Consider the following 15,320-nt stretch of genomic DNA (forward strand, 5'->3'; position numbering starts at 1 on the left):
TTTCAATTGCTTTAACCTTTTTGAAAAGGTGACCTATAGAGATAAATGTTCTCATGCTGAGAATCAGGACTGTCTTTAATATGTATAGTAATATAGGCAGAACAGGAAACAGACCACTTTCTTGAAGTGGTTTAAGAAAAATTCAAGATCCCGGACTGAGGAAAGGAACATTTTTGGAAAGGTCAGGCTTAAGACCCGTACCCTAGGCAATCAAATATAAATAAATAAATAAACAAATAAATAAAATAAACCTCATTCTCATGGCAGGTTGTGGATGATACCAGAACAGAGGGTGGACCAGGCCAGAACCAGGAACGCAGGAACTAGCTAAGAAGGAGGATTCTGGTAGGTTATTATTCTTTTTCTTTTGGGCAAAAAAAGGGTCAAATTCATGGAGACCAGGGAAGGCAGTGGGGTGTGGACTGGCTCAGGAATTGGCCTCGGTGGGCAGGGCTCAGCTTATGGGAGGTCAGAGGAGTTCGAGTAGAGCCCACGTACTTGGGGGTCTCTCAATTTCTGGTTGGAGGCCTCCCTCACCTCCCATTCACCCGTGGTCCTCCGAAGTCCTCCATTGGGTCCTCAGTAATGATGCTCAAGGACCTTTGCTCAGATCAGTAGGTGGCCCCTTCTTGCTGTGCCTCTGGCCACCTTGTGCTTCTTCTCCCTTCTGTTGCTTCTTCCCTGCTCCCGGCCCTGTGCTCACCTCCCACAGCTTCTTGCCATCTCTCCGCCACCTGCCACCACCCTGAGGGCTTAGCAGCTCATTCCTTTTCTTGACCCTGACTTGGGCTCATACTCGTTTTCTGCTCTCAGTCTACCTCTTCTTGACTTTCGTAACTCACCTGTACCTCCTGGACTCTGACATTGGCCATGAGGAATTTCTAGAGTTTTATCATTCCTGCTCACATGCCAGCACCTTGAAATGGTATTAATTATGAAAACACGTTTTGTCCATTCCAGGTGGCGTGTCTAGTCCAGAAGGAGTATCATAAATTCCCAAATGTCTCTTATCCTACAGAGAAGGAATCTCTGGCAGTCGAGGATGTGAGCAGGGAGGAGGATTTGGGGCTCAGGGCTTTGTGACAGGTCCTGTACACACATCACATCCAGAGCAGCTTACCTCTTGGGGTAAAGACTATAACATCTTCCTGCTTACCTGTGGGTTCCCTGCTTACCTGTGGGATCCCCCACATTTCCTGGGCTTCCTTACAGGCAGGATGAGTGATGGGGCTGGCCAGAGGTGTGGGCAAAAGTGATTAAGCGCAGCTCTTAAAACCGTCCTGAGTGACCCTCTCGTCCTCTCTCCTCTGGCTGTGGCAACCTCACCCGACACTTGTCCCAGATGGTACATATGGCTGCAGGACGTAGGAGCACCACTGGCCCACCAGACTCCATGAACAAAGAGACTTCTTGCTGTTAAGCTGCTGTACTGAGTCTGAGCTTTCTTGCTGTGGCAATGAGCATCGCTGAGCTCTAACTAAGCTCATGTCTTTTGAGGTCATTTTCAGAGAATCTAAACAGAGGAAGTGCATTTTCCTCCTGATCAACTGACATGCACATTTTGCACCTTCAGCTCCGCACTTCTGCTCAGGATTTGGGATTTGGAAATTTGCTCAAATGACAGAGATGTTCTCACCTGTGTCCATACCCCATGTTATAGTCTTCTGAGCCTGTTGAACAGTTGGCATTACTGAGCACTTTACAGAGGCTGAACAGGGCAGCAGTTTCTGTTTTCCGTGAGCTCTTGGTCTCAGGTTTCTGGCAGATGGTGGCCAGGGTTTCTCAGGCGAATGTTCTTGGATGAATGCACGATGCTGACTCTCTGGAACCCTCATTTGGTGACACGTGCTATTTTCATGAAATGGTACGTTTATATACACACTTCCCAGTATAAGGAGAGCAGGTCAGGACGGAGTCAAAGACAGGTTCTTCAATATAAAGGGGCCACCCAGGGGATTTGGTTGAAGCAAGCATCCTTAAAGTCCAGGAAATCCCAAAGCTGGATTTTGGTGAAGACCTATGCTGCCCTTCTCCAAACCAGGAACCTGGAAGTCTGAATTCAGATACTCCTGTTTGCCTCTAATGGGGATTTTGGATTATATTTGCTGTGGGGAGAGAAAAAGAACTTATTTCATGTTGGCCGCTTAATGTTCAGGGCAAACAGGGAGAAACAACTACTTACTTGAATCTTTTCTCTTCCTGTCCACCTCCTCATGGTATGACCTTGACTGTGATCTGCTGACCTTGGTGGCTTTTGCCTGCTACTCTGTGGGGGTAGCTACAGCTGTCTTTAGCCTGAGAGGCTACTACGGAGCAGAGGATACTTGTCTTGCATCTTCCTTTCTAAAGCTTACAGCACAGGCACACTGACAAAGTCAATTGGTCATGTACCCAAGCCAATTTGGCCACGTACACAACTTGGTTTCTTTTTGGTAGGTTCAAGAAGCAGCTAAGGAAGTTTGAAGCAGGTGAAGGCTGGCTCGTCCCTTGACTCTTTGCTCCTCAATTTTTATGACAGCAACTCTCAAAGCAGCTCCAGCCACAAAAAAACACTTATTAAAGGAGCATTAATTTGCTGGCAGGCCCCAAAGTGCTCATCAACCTGTGCTGTAAGCTTAATGAAGTCCAGCTCCTTGTCTCTTAGGTGCTCAGAGTTCCGCTGAACAGAGGGAGCCAGAAGGCAGTGCCAAGGCTGTGAAAGCAGATCCTGTCACCCCTAGAGATGGCATCAGGCATACAAGATCCTCCAAGTTTAAGGACCTAAAGTCCTTATATAGTAGCCTATTAGGCTATTTTAGAAGGCTATATAACACATCTCCACCAAGGAAAAGGGTCTGGGCATCATTAGATTCTTCTTGCAAAGGGTAGGGAAGATTTCTTGAATATTTTAACAAATCCTTATGCTACGGTTTGACTGTTGATGTCCTCTCCCCAGAATTAACATGTCGAAACCTGATCTCAAATGCAGTAGGAGCAACAGGTGGGGCCCTTGGGAGGTGATGAGGTCCTGAGGGTGCAGCTCTCATGGATGGGATGCATACTCTTATAAAAGAGGCCTGAGGGAGCTATTTGACCTTTTCTGCAGCAACAAGGCACCGATTATGCCAGACAGGCCCTCACCAGACACTGAATCTGCCAGCATCTTGATCTTGAACTTCCCAGCGTCTAGAACTGTGAGCAATAAATTTCTGTTGTTTATAAATTACCCAGTCTAACGTATGTTGTTATGGTAGCTGAAATGGACTAACACATCATATGGTTCGAATATCTTTAATGTCACCAATTATAGCTCATTTCTGATGTTTCTGATATGAAACCATTTTTGATGTTCAATAGAGCTTTGTAAATAACAAGAGTGCTCATAGTAGCTGCCTCATGTCTGGGCTCCTGACTGGAACTTCAGGGTCTACCACGGGCTCTGAATTCTCAGTGAGGATGCCCGCAGCACACTTCATATGACACTGTATATCTGGAGTATTTAAAAGTGAAGTCTAGACAAGGCAGTTAACAAAAGATGGTAAAGGGTGAATGGAGGCTGTGCCTGCAGCTCCCTTTGCTGCTGTAGGTGACCTCAGGGCTAACAGCAGCAGCTGTTATGTGGGGCACATCACTGTTCCAAGTACCTTATGCTAATAAGACCCCTTTTCTGGGTTGTCTCATCTACTCCTCGTAATAATCCAGTGGAGCTGTCTTCTTAGCCCCATCTTTCAGATAAGGAAACTGTGGCCCCAAGAAGTTCTAAATTTTCTCAAGGTCGATAGTTAGTGAGTGCAGAGATATTGACTTCAGTGGTCCAATGATAAGCCAGTGTGGAAGGTCTTGGCATAGGAGCCTCAGTTACCTAGCTAACCAGAGATAGTCTGTCGAGGTGGCTGTATGTATGTTGGATTTAGACTGTCTACAGCTGTCCAAAACTGTTGTCCAGGCTTGTCCTTCATAGCAGCCCCCAACTGACCATCCCAGAGCTGTGACAGGGTGCTGCCTAAGCAGTGGATCTTTCTTCAGGTTTGTCTGTAGAGGCCTCCCTTGCCTGCTTAGACAATAGGATTTGGTCTTGCCATGTTTTCCTGGGGGCTCTCATCCCCTGGGTCACTTTTATAGATCCTGAGCAAGTCTTCATTTCTTATGGGCTTTACCCTTCTTCTCTAGGCCATAGCCATTTGTACCAATGCAATTTACTAGTGAATTTGATAACCTTCAGTTCACCAAAATTTTCATATCAGCACATGTGGAGTGATGATATTGGTGGGGACAGTGTAGCATGGGGCCTGGACACCCAGGCCCTGGGGCCAGCTGAGTCCCACTCTGGCTTGGCCACTTCCTGGCTATGTGACTGCTGAGCCAATTATTCCAACTCTCTCTGCTTCCATTTATTTATGTTGGAATGGGAGCAAGATAGTACTTGCTTACAGAGTTGTTGGAGGATTAAATGCATTAATCTATGTGAGTATTTGCTCCCCAGCCAACTCAACTGAATGGATTTAGGGGGATATTTAAAGAATAAACTTCTATTCTTGAGTTCTTTTTTGCTGACCCAATGTGATTTGCTGGTTTAACACCACAGGCCAGTGTGGGAGATATTCCTTCAATTGCAGAGGATTTTGGGATGGTGGATGGATGGTAAGAGCCCACTGAAAGTGTCATGAAGAGATGCCTCTACAAGAAGCAGCAAATGCTGCCATGAATTTTCAGGCCACTGGTGGCTGACTTAGTTATCATCATCTTTATGTGAGTTTTACCTTGCTAAGTACCATTCATCAATTTTTGAATATCTAAGGTATTTGAGGTCGTTCATTCAAGGCAAAATGCTGAAAGTAAAAGCGAAATCAAGAACCCAGGGGCTTTGAAGGCTTTTCTTAACTCGCGGCCACATTCTGCCTTTAAAAGCACTGACTTGACTTTTACAAGAGCCTGTAGAATAATCTAACAGAAAATGGAAGCCAAGAGCACAGCGATTCCCTTAAATATTTCATATTGCATTTGGATGTGCATTTTTCAAAGATCATTTCCTTGACATTTTCTGGGGGTATATTTCTTGGGAAATAAAATAAATATGTTTGGTTGATGCTCGTACCAATTTATTTAGAGCTATAAATAAGATAGAGATGCCTCCTGTCATTTGTACTAGAAAATATAAGGATCAGAGGAATATTTTAGGAGGACAGGGCAAAGGATTAATAATACTCTTCAGAATATGCTGACGTTGCTGATGCTTTAAGCTGTTTTAGCTGATCCTCATATGGTTTACTACCAAGAATCGAGAGAAACTGTCATCAAAGCACAGGCCAGAGAAGAACCACAATACCCCAGACCTCACAATTCATTAGGGGCAGGAGAGTGACATAATTGGATTTTCTAGCTTTCTAGTCTGTGCACGTCACACAACCTCTCCAAATAATCATGTCGATTATCTGGTAGCCTGATCACTCTGAGTGCTTCCCTGAGGCCAGCAATGACCCTTAAAAGGTAAGAAATTCACTTATTTCAAGTGGAGACTGATATATGTATGCAAAGCTCCCAAAAGGAAAATGAGAGGAACGAACTTACTGCAATCCCCTGAGAATGAATCTATTCATGCAATGAATCTGTTGAATCATTGCATTGCTGCTGTGGGGCATATGATGGAAATGGCTTTCTGGAGAGTGTGTTGGGGAAAGATAGATGTGTAGGTGCAGATAGCAAAGCCATAGGGCAAAGTATGTGACTTCAGGGCAAGTGACATCAGACCCTAGAAAGTTACTGGAAGTTCAGAGAAGAGGCCCCTCCATCCAAGTCTGGGTTGAACTGGAAAGGATTTGGATAGGTGAAGGGACACAGTAGGGCACAGAGGATGGGAAGAGGTCACCTGGGTATGGAGGAGGAAGGTCAAATATCTGTGGCAATAGGAGAAGCAGGGGCAGGGACAAAGGAAAGCACTTTCAAATGTGAAAACAACCTAAATGTCCACCGATGGATGAATGGATAAAGAAAATATAGTATGACTGGGTGGGGTGGCTCAGGCCTGTAATCCCAGCACTTTGGGAGGCTGAGGTGGGCAGATCACTTGAGGCCAGGAGTTCGAGACAGGCCTGGCCAACATGGAGAAACCCTGTCTCTACTAAAAATACAAAAATTAGCCGGGCATGGTGGTGCATGCCTGTAATCCCAGCTTCTTGGGAAGCTGAGGCAGGAATATTGCTTGAACCCGGGTGGCGGAGGTTGCAGTGAGCTGAGATCGTGCCACTGCACTCCAGCCTGGGTGACAGGGTGAGAGTTTGTTTCAAAAAAAGAAATGCAGTATGTATACACAACAGAATATTATTCAGTCTTTTGAAAAAGGGAAATACTGCCATGACGACATGGATGAATCTGAAGGGCATTAGGTTAAGTGCAATAAACCAGGCACAGAAAGACAAATACTGCATGATCTCACTTACATGTGGGAGCTAAAATAGTGAAACTCACAGAAGTTGAGAGTGGAAGGGTGGTTGCGGGGTCTGGGACTAGGGGAAATGGGGAGATGTTGCTCAAAGGGTACAAAGTTTCGTTTCTGCGGGATGAATAAATTCTGGAGATCTAAGATACAGCAGCGTGACTATAGTTAACAACGCTGAAATACTTGAGATTTGCTAAGAAGGCAGGCACTGAGCACGGAACAGCTTCTTAAGTGTTCTCGACTCGCACACACACTCTCACACACACAAACACATACCCCTCAAAATGGCAACCCTGTGAGTTGATGGATATGGTTGATTGTGGTGATTATTTCACAATGTGTATGTTCATCAAAACATCAACTTGTTCTTCTTCAATGTATATAGTTTTTATTTGGTATACTTCAATTACGCCAAAAAAAAAAAAAACCTCAAAAACAAAAAAAGGGATATGCTGACAGGTTCCACATCATCCAGCAGGGAGAGCTGGTGGGGGCTGGGTGGAAGAAGGGGCTGGAGGGTGGGCAGACTCAGCTGCAGTCCTTGGCTTCCAGGGGCTCAGGTGGAAAGCAATAGTTAAATAAATCAAGTCAGGTATGAAATGTCTCAGGGGAGCATAGTCTTTTAAAGAACTCTTAAAATCCTTTTAAAAGTGAAGAGAAACCTTCATCATCTAAGTGTAATGTAAACAATAACTTGCAAATTCAATTATCTTCTAAGTTTAAGTTTTGTGTGTTGCTTGTTTTCTCGAATTAGGCAAAACCCAGCCCAATTTCCTGTATCTCGTCACTACAATAGCACCATCCTGAAAGAGAGCCAGGTATGGGGAGGAGAGGGAGCAATATCTGTTTAGTGGAAGAAAGAGCAGTGCTACCATGTTCTTATTTTATTTCAAGTTTTGTCTTAGAACTGAAAGCAAACTTTTTTATTCTTTTCAGTTTTATGTCAGTATACCTAGGGTCCAAGTCACTTCAGAAATTTGGGAGATTTTTATTTGCTAAGATGGCACCTAGCACTTTGGAAGCACTGATTTATTTGGAACCACTGATATGTAGGAAAAAAAAAATTGGTATTGGTTTGTAAGCTTGAGACTCCCAGATGACCAATAGGTGGTTTGCCAGCCATAGTTCCCTTCTCTTTCTTGCCCAAGAGATTCTTCATTTTAAAATCTGCTTCAGAATCCTCTTGAACATAGTACCCTGGGGCAGTGACTGTTGGCTGAATTTGCTGTCAGGTGGAATCACATTGCCTCCTTGCTTTGAGTAGAGGAGTGTTTCTCTCATTTAGTGCAAATACCCAGAAGACTTGTCCTAACACAGGTACAGGATCCCACTGTGCTGATTTAGTAGGGTTGGGGAGGAGCCTGAGAATTGGCTATTGATGGAAATGGCTTTCTGGAGAGCATGGTTGGGGAAAGATGGATGTGCAGGTGCAGATGACAAAGCCACAGGACTTTGGGGACCACATTTTGAGAACCTCTCCCAGACCACATAGGTCTGGGGGCTGTATTTTGAGAACCACTGTTTCGAATTTTAACAGAACCATCAATCGATGGCAGCTCAATTTTCCCTTTTAATGAGGATCAGTCGGTGAAGAAGCCGCTCGTTTATAATTTCCTTACATTTTCCCTCACTTCCTTGTTTTCTGTAGTTTTTCCTTTTTATTCTCTAGAATCAGAATGCTTTATAAACCTATGACCTGAAGTCAAGAAAATGTTATATTTCAGGATCACTCATTTTTCTTTTTATTTGGCATTCAGGCACTATAGTACCTTAGCTGAAATATAGATTAATGTTGTAGAAAATGAAAGGAGAAGATTCAGAATATTAGAAGAGCAGGTGGGTTGGCAGAGTAGACTAAAGAAAAAGAATGTGCTGTAAGTTTAAGAAGAGTCTCGTTCACGTGAGGCTGAAGGTTAGTACTGATGGCGACCTGGCTAGTTATTGGGAATTTACATAATGTTTACAAAGCAACACACACTGGGGGCTTAAACCACAGAAAATTATTGTTTCATGATTCTGGAGGCTGGAGGTTCAAGGTCAGGGTGTCAGAAGGTTTTCTTCCTTCTGAGGACTGGAGGGAGACTGTCCCAGGCCTCCGCAGCTTCTGGTGTTTCTCTGGCTGTCTTTGGTATTCCGTGGCTTGCAGACACAGCAGCCTGACCTCTGCTGCCTTCACACGGCATTCTCCCTGCTGTGTGTGTCTCTGTGTCCAAATCGTCCCTTTTTGGAAGGACACCAGATGTACTGGATTCAGGCCCACCCTAATGACCTCATCTCAACTAATTACATCCATAATCACCCTATTTCCAAATGAGGTCACATTCTGAGATGCTAGGGGATAAAACCTCAACATATGAGTTTTTCAGGGATAAAATTCAGCTCTTACCAGCACCCCTGAGCTTAGTTACTGCTCAAGCTGTCTGCAGGGGCCCTGGCCACCAGGAGGCCCCTGAAGGGGTCTGGGAACAGCCACCTGGAAGCACTGATCCCAGCACCCACCTTCCTCTCACTGGCTTTGGGACCAGCCACAGATGCCACAGACAGTGTCTGGGTACAGGGTCCTGTCCATTTCCCTTCATGTTCTAACTTTGTACTTTGACTTGGAGATTATATAATCTCAAATGGGAAGACCAATTACTAAGCTTGTAGAAGGCATTTCTTTTTTAAAAAGCAGGACCTTATTATAACTGAGACCACAGTTAAAGGTCCTATTAACCCTTGACTCTGAGACAAAGGCACGAATCTTCTGAGATGAGGTGTCTGCCAAATATCTGCCAGGGAAAATAAAAGTAGTAAACATGTCAGTGGCTGTGAGGGGTCTGAAAGGGCTGCGATGATCTGAAATGCAACTTTGTTGTGTGCTGGGCCTGCCAAGGCCAGTTATATGGCTTACATTTTGATCTGAGGAGCCCTTGCTTTGCTTCCTGTGGTGAATCTTGCTCTGTATCTGTCAAGAGGATTATCTTGTTCATTAATGTGTCACTAAAATTTAAAATGTCACCTTTCTGATTCTCAGGTAATTATTGCTGACAGGTTTGAGGTATATTGTGAAAAGTAAGTTTTTCAGCAAAACTAGATCCCTGCAGAATACTGACAGGATGCGTGCCTGACTTTTTACCGCTCGTGTTCCTTAGATAACTAATTTATCATGGCACAAGGATCTGCGGGGGTGCCTGCTTCTCTGTAATTTCTTTTTTGGGGGGATTTTTGTTTGTTTTGCTAATTTTCTGAGTCTGAGAGTCTGTGTACTGGAAGGCTAGTGTTCCGTGGGAAATGGTTGCAGGAACAAAAGTCATTTTACTTCTGTTACTTTAGAACATCCTTCCCTATTCTCTCGTTCCTGGGGGTGCTCAGGGCATCTACTGGGCTGAGAACTTTCAACCCCTACAGTGGGGGCCTTAAGACCTGTGGCTTGAGGCTCAGTGAGCAAGGGTAACTTGTGGACACCCGATGTCTGTGTTTTCTTTTTACCTCTTTCACCAGATTATTAGTTTCCTTTTTCTCAATAGGCTCTTTAAAGGGGATTGATAAGATCAATAGAGTAACAATGACTTCCCTACTCTTCCATTTCTAATTTTTGGGATGGCTTGGGGAACTCTGTGGTGGTCTAGCTTTCTTTTTTTTTGGATTTTAGTGGAGATGGGGTTTCACCACGTTGCCCAGGCTGATCTTGAACTCCTGAGCTCAGGTAATCCTTGCACCTCAGCCTCCCAAAGTGCCGGGATTACAGCTGTGAGCCACTGCACCCAGCTGGCCCAGCTTTCTTTTATCATCTTGTTGCAGGAAGTCAGGGACCCCGAACAGAGGGACCAGCTGGAGCTGTGGCAGAGGAACATAAATTGTGAAGATTTCATGGACATTTATCACTTCCCTATTAATACTCTTATAATTTCTTACACCTATCTTACTTTAGGTATAAGATCTCTTAATCCTGTTATCTTTGTAAGCTGAGGATGTACATCACCTCAGGACCCTGTGATGATTGCGTTAACTGTAAATTGATTATAAAACATCTGTGTTTGAACAATATGAAATCTGATTGTAAAACGTGTGTTTGAACAATATGAAATCAGTGCACCTTGAAAATGAACAGAATAACAGCAATTTTAGGGAACATGGGAAGACAACCATAAGATCTGACTGCCTGCAGAGCCGGGCAAAAAGAGTCATATTTTTCTTCTTGCAGACAGCCTATAAACGGACGTGCAAGTAGGGAAGATATTGCTGAATTCTTTTCCTAGCAAGGAATATTAATAATTAAGACCCTGGGAAAGGAATGCATTCCCAGGGGGAGGTCTATAAACAGCCGCTCTGGGAGTGTCAGTCTTATGCGGTTGAGATAAGGACTGAAATACGCCCTGGTCTCCTGCAATACCCTCAGGCTTATTAGGGTGGGGAAGAAACTCCACCCTGGTGAATTTGAGGTCAGAGCAGTTCTCTGCTCTTGAAGTTTTCTGTTTTTTAAGATGTTTATCAAGACAATATATGCACAGCTAAACATAGACCCTTGTCAGGAGTTTTTCATTTCGCCCTTTGCCTTGTGATCTTTGCTTTACCCTTTGCCTTGTGATATTTATTGCCCTTTGAAGCATGTGATCTTTGTGACCTACTCCCTGTTCATACACCCCCTCCCCTTTTGAAGTCCTTAATAAAAACCTGCTGATTTTGTGGCTCAGTAGGGCATCACGGACCTACTGATATGTGATGTCATCCCCGGAGGCCCAGCTGTAAAATTCTTCTGTTTGTACTCTTTCTCTTTGTTTCTCAGACTGGCTGACACTTAGGAAAAATAGAAAGAACCTACACTGAAATATTGGGGGCGGATTCCCCTGATATCACCTTCTTTTCATTGTTTCATTTGGAAGTGTCATTGCATTAGGTTGAAAAAGCATTCTTGTTTTGATTATGAAATCTATACATATGGAAACCATGCTTTACAGAAATGGGCTCACAAATTTTTCCATGTGTCATATGAATAAGAACGCAAAATGTTCTTTCAGGCAAGATGGTATAAAAGACAAGGCTTTAAATTCTCACATCCAGGTGCCCCAGTGACATATCTCCACTCCTTTTCTGTCCTTACTTTACTGCCTTGCTTGTGTTTATAAGGATTCTTTTTAGAAATGTCCATTAATGTGTGGAAATAGATGAAGACCAACCAAATGAGAACAAGTCAAAGCTGTTTATTCTGACCTTGCTACAGCAAGGAAGTTGGCCACTATCATTGTGTTTCTCAGAGACTCAGAGGCAGACAGAGGAGGGGGAAAGCATCACGTTATAAGAAGGGGAGGCTCTGCGTGTGCTCTGATTGGAGGCTGCTGACCTAGGGAAGCTGGAGGCGGCTCACCAGGAGCAGGGCATCCAGTGTGACTGGTTGGGGGAGCATATTTGCCTTTCTCTGGTTGGTCCTAAATGGGGAGTAGGGTGAAAATTAGGAATATTGTGATTATGAATCAAATCCCAGCCATTTGGGACCAATTATTACAGGTATTGTTTTTTGGCTTCCTGAATTGTTACAAGGGAGGGAGAGTGGTCTGACTTTCTACAAGTCTAACTTACAGAAAGCAGGCTGGCTTCCTGGGCTGGTTGCTATGGATAATAAGTTGATTTCCTGGGCTGGTTGCTATGGATAATAAGTTGGTTTCCTGGGCTGGTTGCTGCAGGTTGTGGGGCAGAGTTTTATTTTTATGTATGTTCTGGCAATTGTCTGCTTATATATTCAGTCTCCCAAAAGAAATCATTAGCACTGGTTGTTTCAAGTAACTTTATTAATGATGTGTTGAACTCTGTTATCCTTTTTTTCACCAGACCATTTTTGAGTGAGATACAATCCACAGAAATTTACATGTGGTACATAAGCTGCTTACTTTTTTTTTTTTTTTTTTTTTTGAGAAGGAGTCTCACTCTGTCACCCAGGCTGGGGTGCAGCGGTGCGATCTTGGCTCACTGCAACCTCCACCTCCCGGGTTCAAGCAATTCTCCTGCCTTGGCCTCCTGAGTAGCTGGGATTACAGGCACCCACCACCACACCCGGCTAATTCTTGTATTTTTAGTAGAGACGAGGTTTCACCATGTTGGTCAGGCTGGTCTCGAACTCCTGACATCGTGATTGGCCCACCTTGGACTCCCAAAGTGTGGGGATTACAGGCATAAGCCAATATGTCTAGCTGCTTGTTATTTTTTAATAGTGGTATTAGTCCTTTCCCTGGGATTGCATATTGTTAAAGGGATATTGTTTTAGTCCATTCTCATGCTGCTATGAAGAAATACCTGAGACTGGGTAATTTATAAAGGGAAGAGGTTTCATTGACTCACAGTTCCACCGGGCTGGGGAGGCCTCTGGAAACTTACAATAATGGCAGAAAAGGAAGCAAATATGTCCTTCTTTCCATGGTGTCAGGAAAGACAAGAATGAGAACCTAGTGAAGGGGGAAAGAGAGAACCCTGGGAAAGAATCCTGGAGTCATATAAGCTGGATAGAAGGGCACATGGGCATCTGTTCATTTGAAACCATCTTGAGAACTTGCTATCACAAGAATAGCATGGGGGAAACTGCCCCCATGATTCAGTTACCTCCCACCAGATCCCTCCCATGACATGTGGGGATTATGGGAGCTACAATTCAAGATGAGATTTGGGTGGGGACATAGCCAAACCATATCAGATATACATACATACATATATATATATACACCCACACACACACACACAAAATTATTTTTATTCTTAGAAATGCAGTATTTTTAGGGAAAATGGTTTTAAGTTATATACAAATGATTTTATAATGATAATTCAGTGGTAAATTAATTTTAATATCACTTTCTCTCCTTTATTAATTTAAATGCCATTTAAAATGTCCTCCATAGACTCTTTGGTTTTAAGGAGGCGTGACTCACTTGTATTACTTTAGGTATTTAGAGTTTTCCTGTAGGATGTGCGTACACAGAAGCCTGGGGAAGGCCACACCCCTGCCACCATTATCTTGTTCTCACCCTCTTTTTTGGTGTTGTTCCAACCTTGAAATCTCACATCACTATCTCCTGTGCATCTCCACAGGCCCAGAAAGTCGTCAAACACTCCTTTCTATAGTGTGTATTGTGAAAACAGCAGGTGTGATTTTCTCCAGCCATATATTTCCAACTCTAAATTGCATCTTACTCTCCTTTTTCTGAGGTGTACATATTCCCCGTCACCTGCTGCTGAGATTCTGCTTCAAGTCACTTGCCAGCCCACTGTTTGATGGCCCTTGGGTCGGGTGTTCACAGTTGGTCCAACAAGCTGCAGCTGGATGTGGGCTCAGGGGTCCCTAAACGTGGCTTCTTCACTGCAGAATCCGGGGCCCCATTGGGTCAACCTGGCTGCAGTCTGATCCAAGGCGTTCATGGTGGAATAGTAAGTGGAATGTGCTTTTGCGGTAATTTCTTCCCTTACTTTTATTCTCCAAAGGAATAGATTCAGAGACTTTTGCTAGAACTTGTAATTCAGAATGGGAGAACATGCCGACCTCCTGAAGACCACATACTCCAGGAGGCAGAAGAGAAATAAAGATGTGCTTCAGATCTGGAAATGAGCAGCAGTGACTTAGACTCTGCTTGACAAGAGTGGGAAGCTGCCAACAGAAGCAAATCCGAATTCTGCAGCACCATTCTAGTCTCTGCAAGGTGATCAAAACAGAGAACCCTGGGAAAGAATCCTGGACTCTTATAAGCTGGGTAGAAGGGCACATGGGCATCTGCATGTAACAGTAAAGAACTTTTAAAAGGAAGGTTTCCACCCTGTTGGCCTTTAAATTATGGGGCATTTAGAATGTTAAGGAATGGAAATTAGCATTAAGGGGCATTTCCCCACTTACACAGGTGATTTCAGATCTTAGGACTGGGTTTTTCTAGGTTCTCCATAGAACCCTTGTTTATGGAGAATGATTTATACATTCATATCAGGTTTGTTGTTTAAGCCATTCCTTCAGAGTAGAGCTTGGCTGGATTTAAACAGATCTGATACCTTGTCAGACCTTCATTTCACATCATTTGTGGCACCTTGTCATGGTTGAGATACTGCAATAGAACAGCAACACCTAGGTTTTTCTGACAATTCATTTCTATTTAAATCACTTCCTGAAATTTCCCTTGGCAAAAGCGTTCCGTTGGTTGTTGTAACACACAACTTAAATTTGAAACCTAATACTTTTAGCTGTTCATCTTTCTGTGAGGTGTGTAGCGTAACTGGCAAAGGGCTGTCCTCTCATTACTTTTGGTAAATTAAGAGAATACCTTAGAACCAGCCATAGGTAAGCGCAGAAATTCCCAGACAGAGTTAATAAGCTGTTCTCGTCACGTGTGCTCTTCCCCCCATTCGAATTGTGCTGCTGCTGGCGCCGGCCTTGGCAGCAGAAAGAAATATGATGTTCAGCTAATGGCTTGAGAAGGGGAGGGAAGGACTTGGGGTCACCTGTGGCATATCCTATTTTGAGCTGAGCCGAAGGAGATTAATGCTGTCACTAGCTTGATTAGCACCGCCACTTGCCGGCTCTCGACTTTGAAATGTATTAATTCTGAGAGAACAGCTTGCCACCAGAGTTGTCTTGTCCACGCTTGCAACTAACCTTGTAAAATCCCGTGGCAATGGGCTGACGGGAGGGGGAGGCTGAGACACTGCAAAGCCCTGCTTGTCTTTTGTTTGCTTTTATGACAAAGGCTTTCAAAATAATGCTAAATTGCTTAAATTGAGACTGCAAGGTAATTGGTGTTTGGTGTCTCAAGTTAAAGCTCTTTTTAGCAGAGTTCTAGCAGGCACGCATCTTAAATCTATTCAGATGTGTACATGCATTTATTCATGTGAATGTCAGAAAATTTCTTGTTAAGATAACCTTTCTAAGTATTTCATTGTGATGTGAATTGGTAATGTG

At 43.8% G+C, this 15,320-nt stretch overlaps 1 long non-coding RNA gene across 1 annotated transcript; it reads left to right on the forward strand.

Annotated features, from left to right (window-relative positions):
• Nucleotides 1–245: 245 nt before the first annotated feature.
• LOC119620827 (uncharacterized) lies at nucleotides 246–14,264 on the forward strand. The gene is made up of 3 exons (XR_005237384.2): nucleotides 246–345; nucleotides 3,086–3,173; nucleotides 13,862–14,264. It is a non-coding gene; the product is annotated as an uncharacterized lncRNA (long non-coding RNA).
• Nucleotides 14,265–15,320: the final 1,056 nt, after the last annotated feature.

The sequence above is a fragment of the Chlorocebus sabaeus genome, chromosome 4 (genome assembly GCF_047675955.1).
Source record: "Chlorocebus sabaeus isolate Y175 chromosome 4, mChlSab1.0.hap1, whole genome shotgun sequence".
In the NCBI taxonomy this organism is placed as follows: domain Eukaryota; kingdom Metazoa; phylum Chordata; class Mammalia; order Primates; family Cercopithecidae; genus Chlorocebus; species Chlorocebus sabaeus.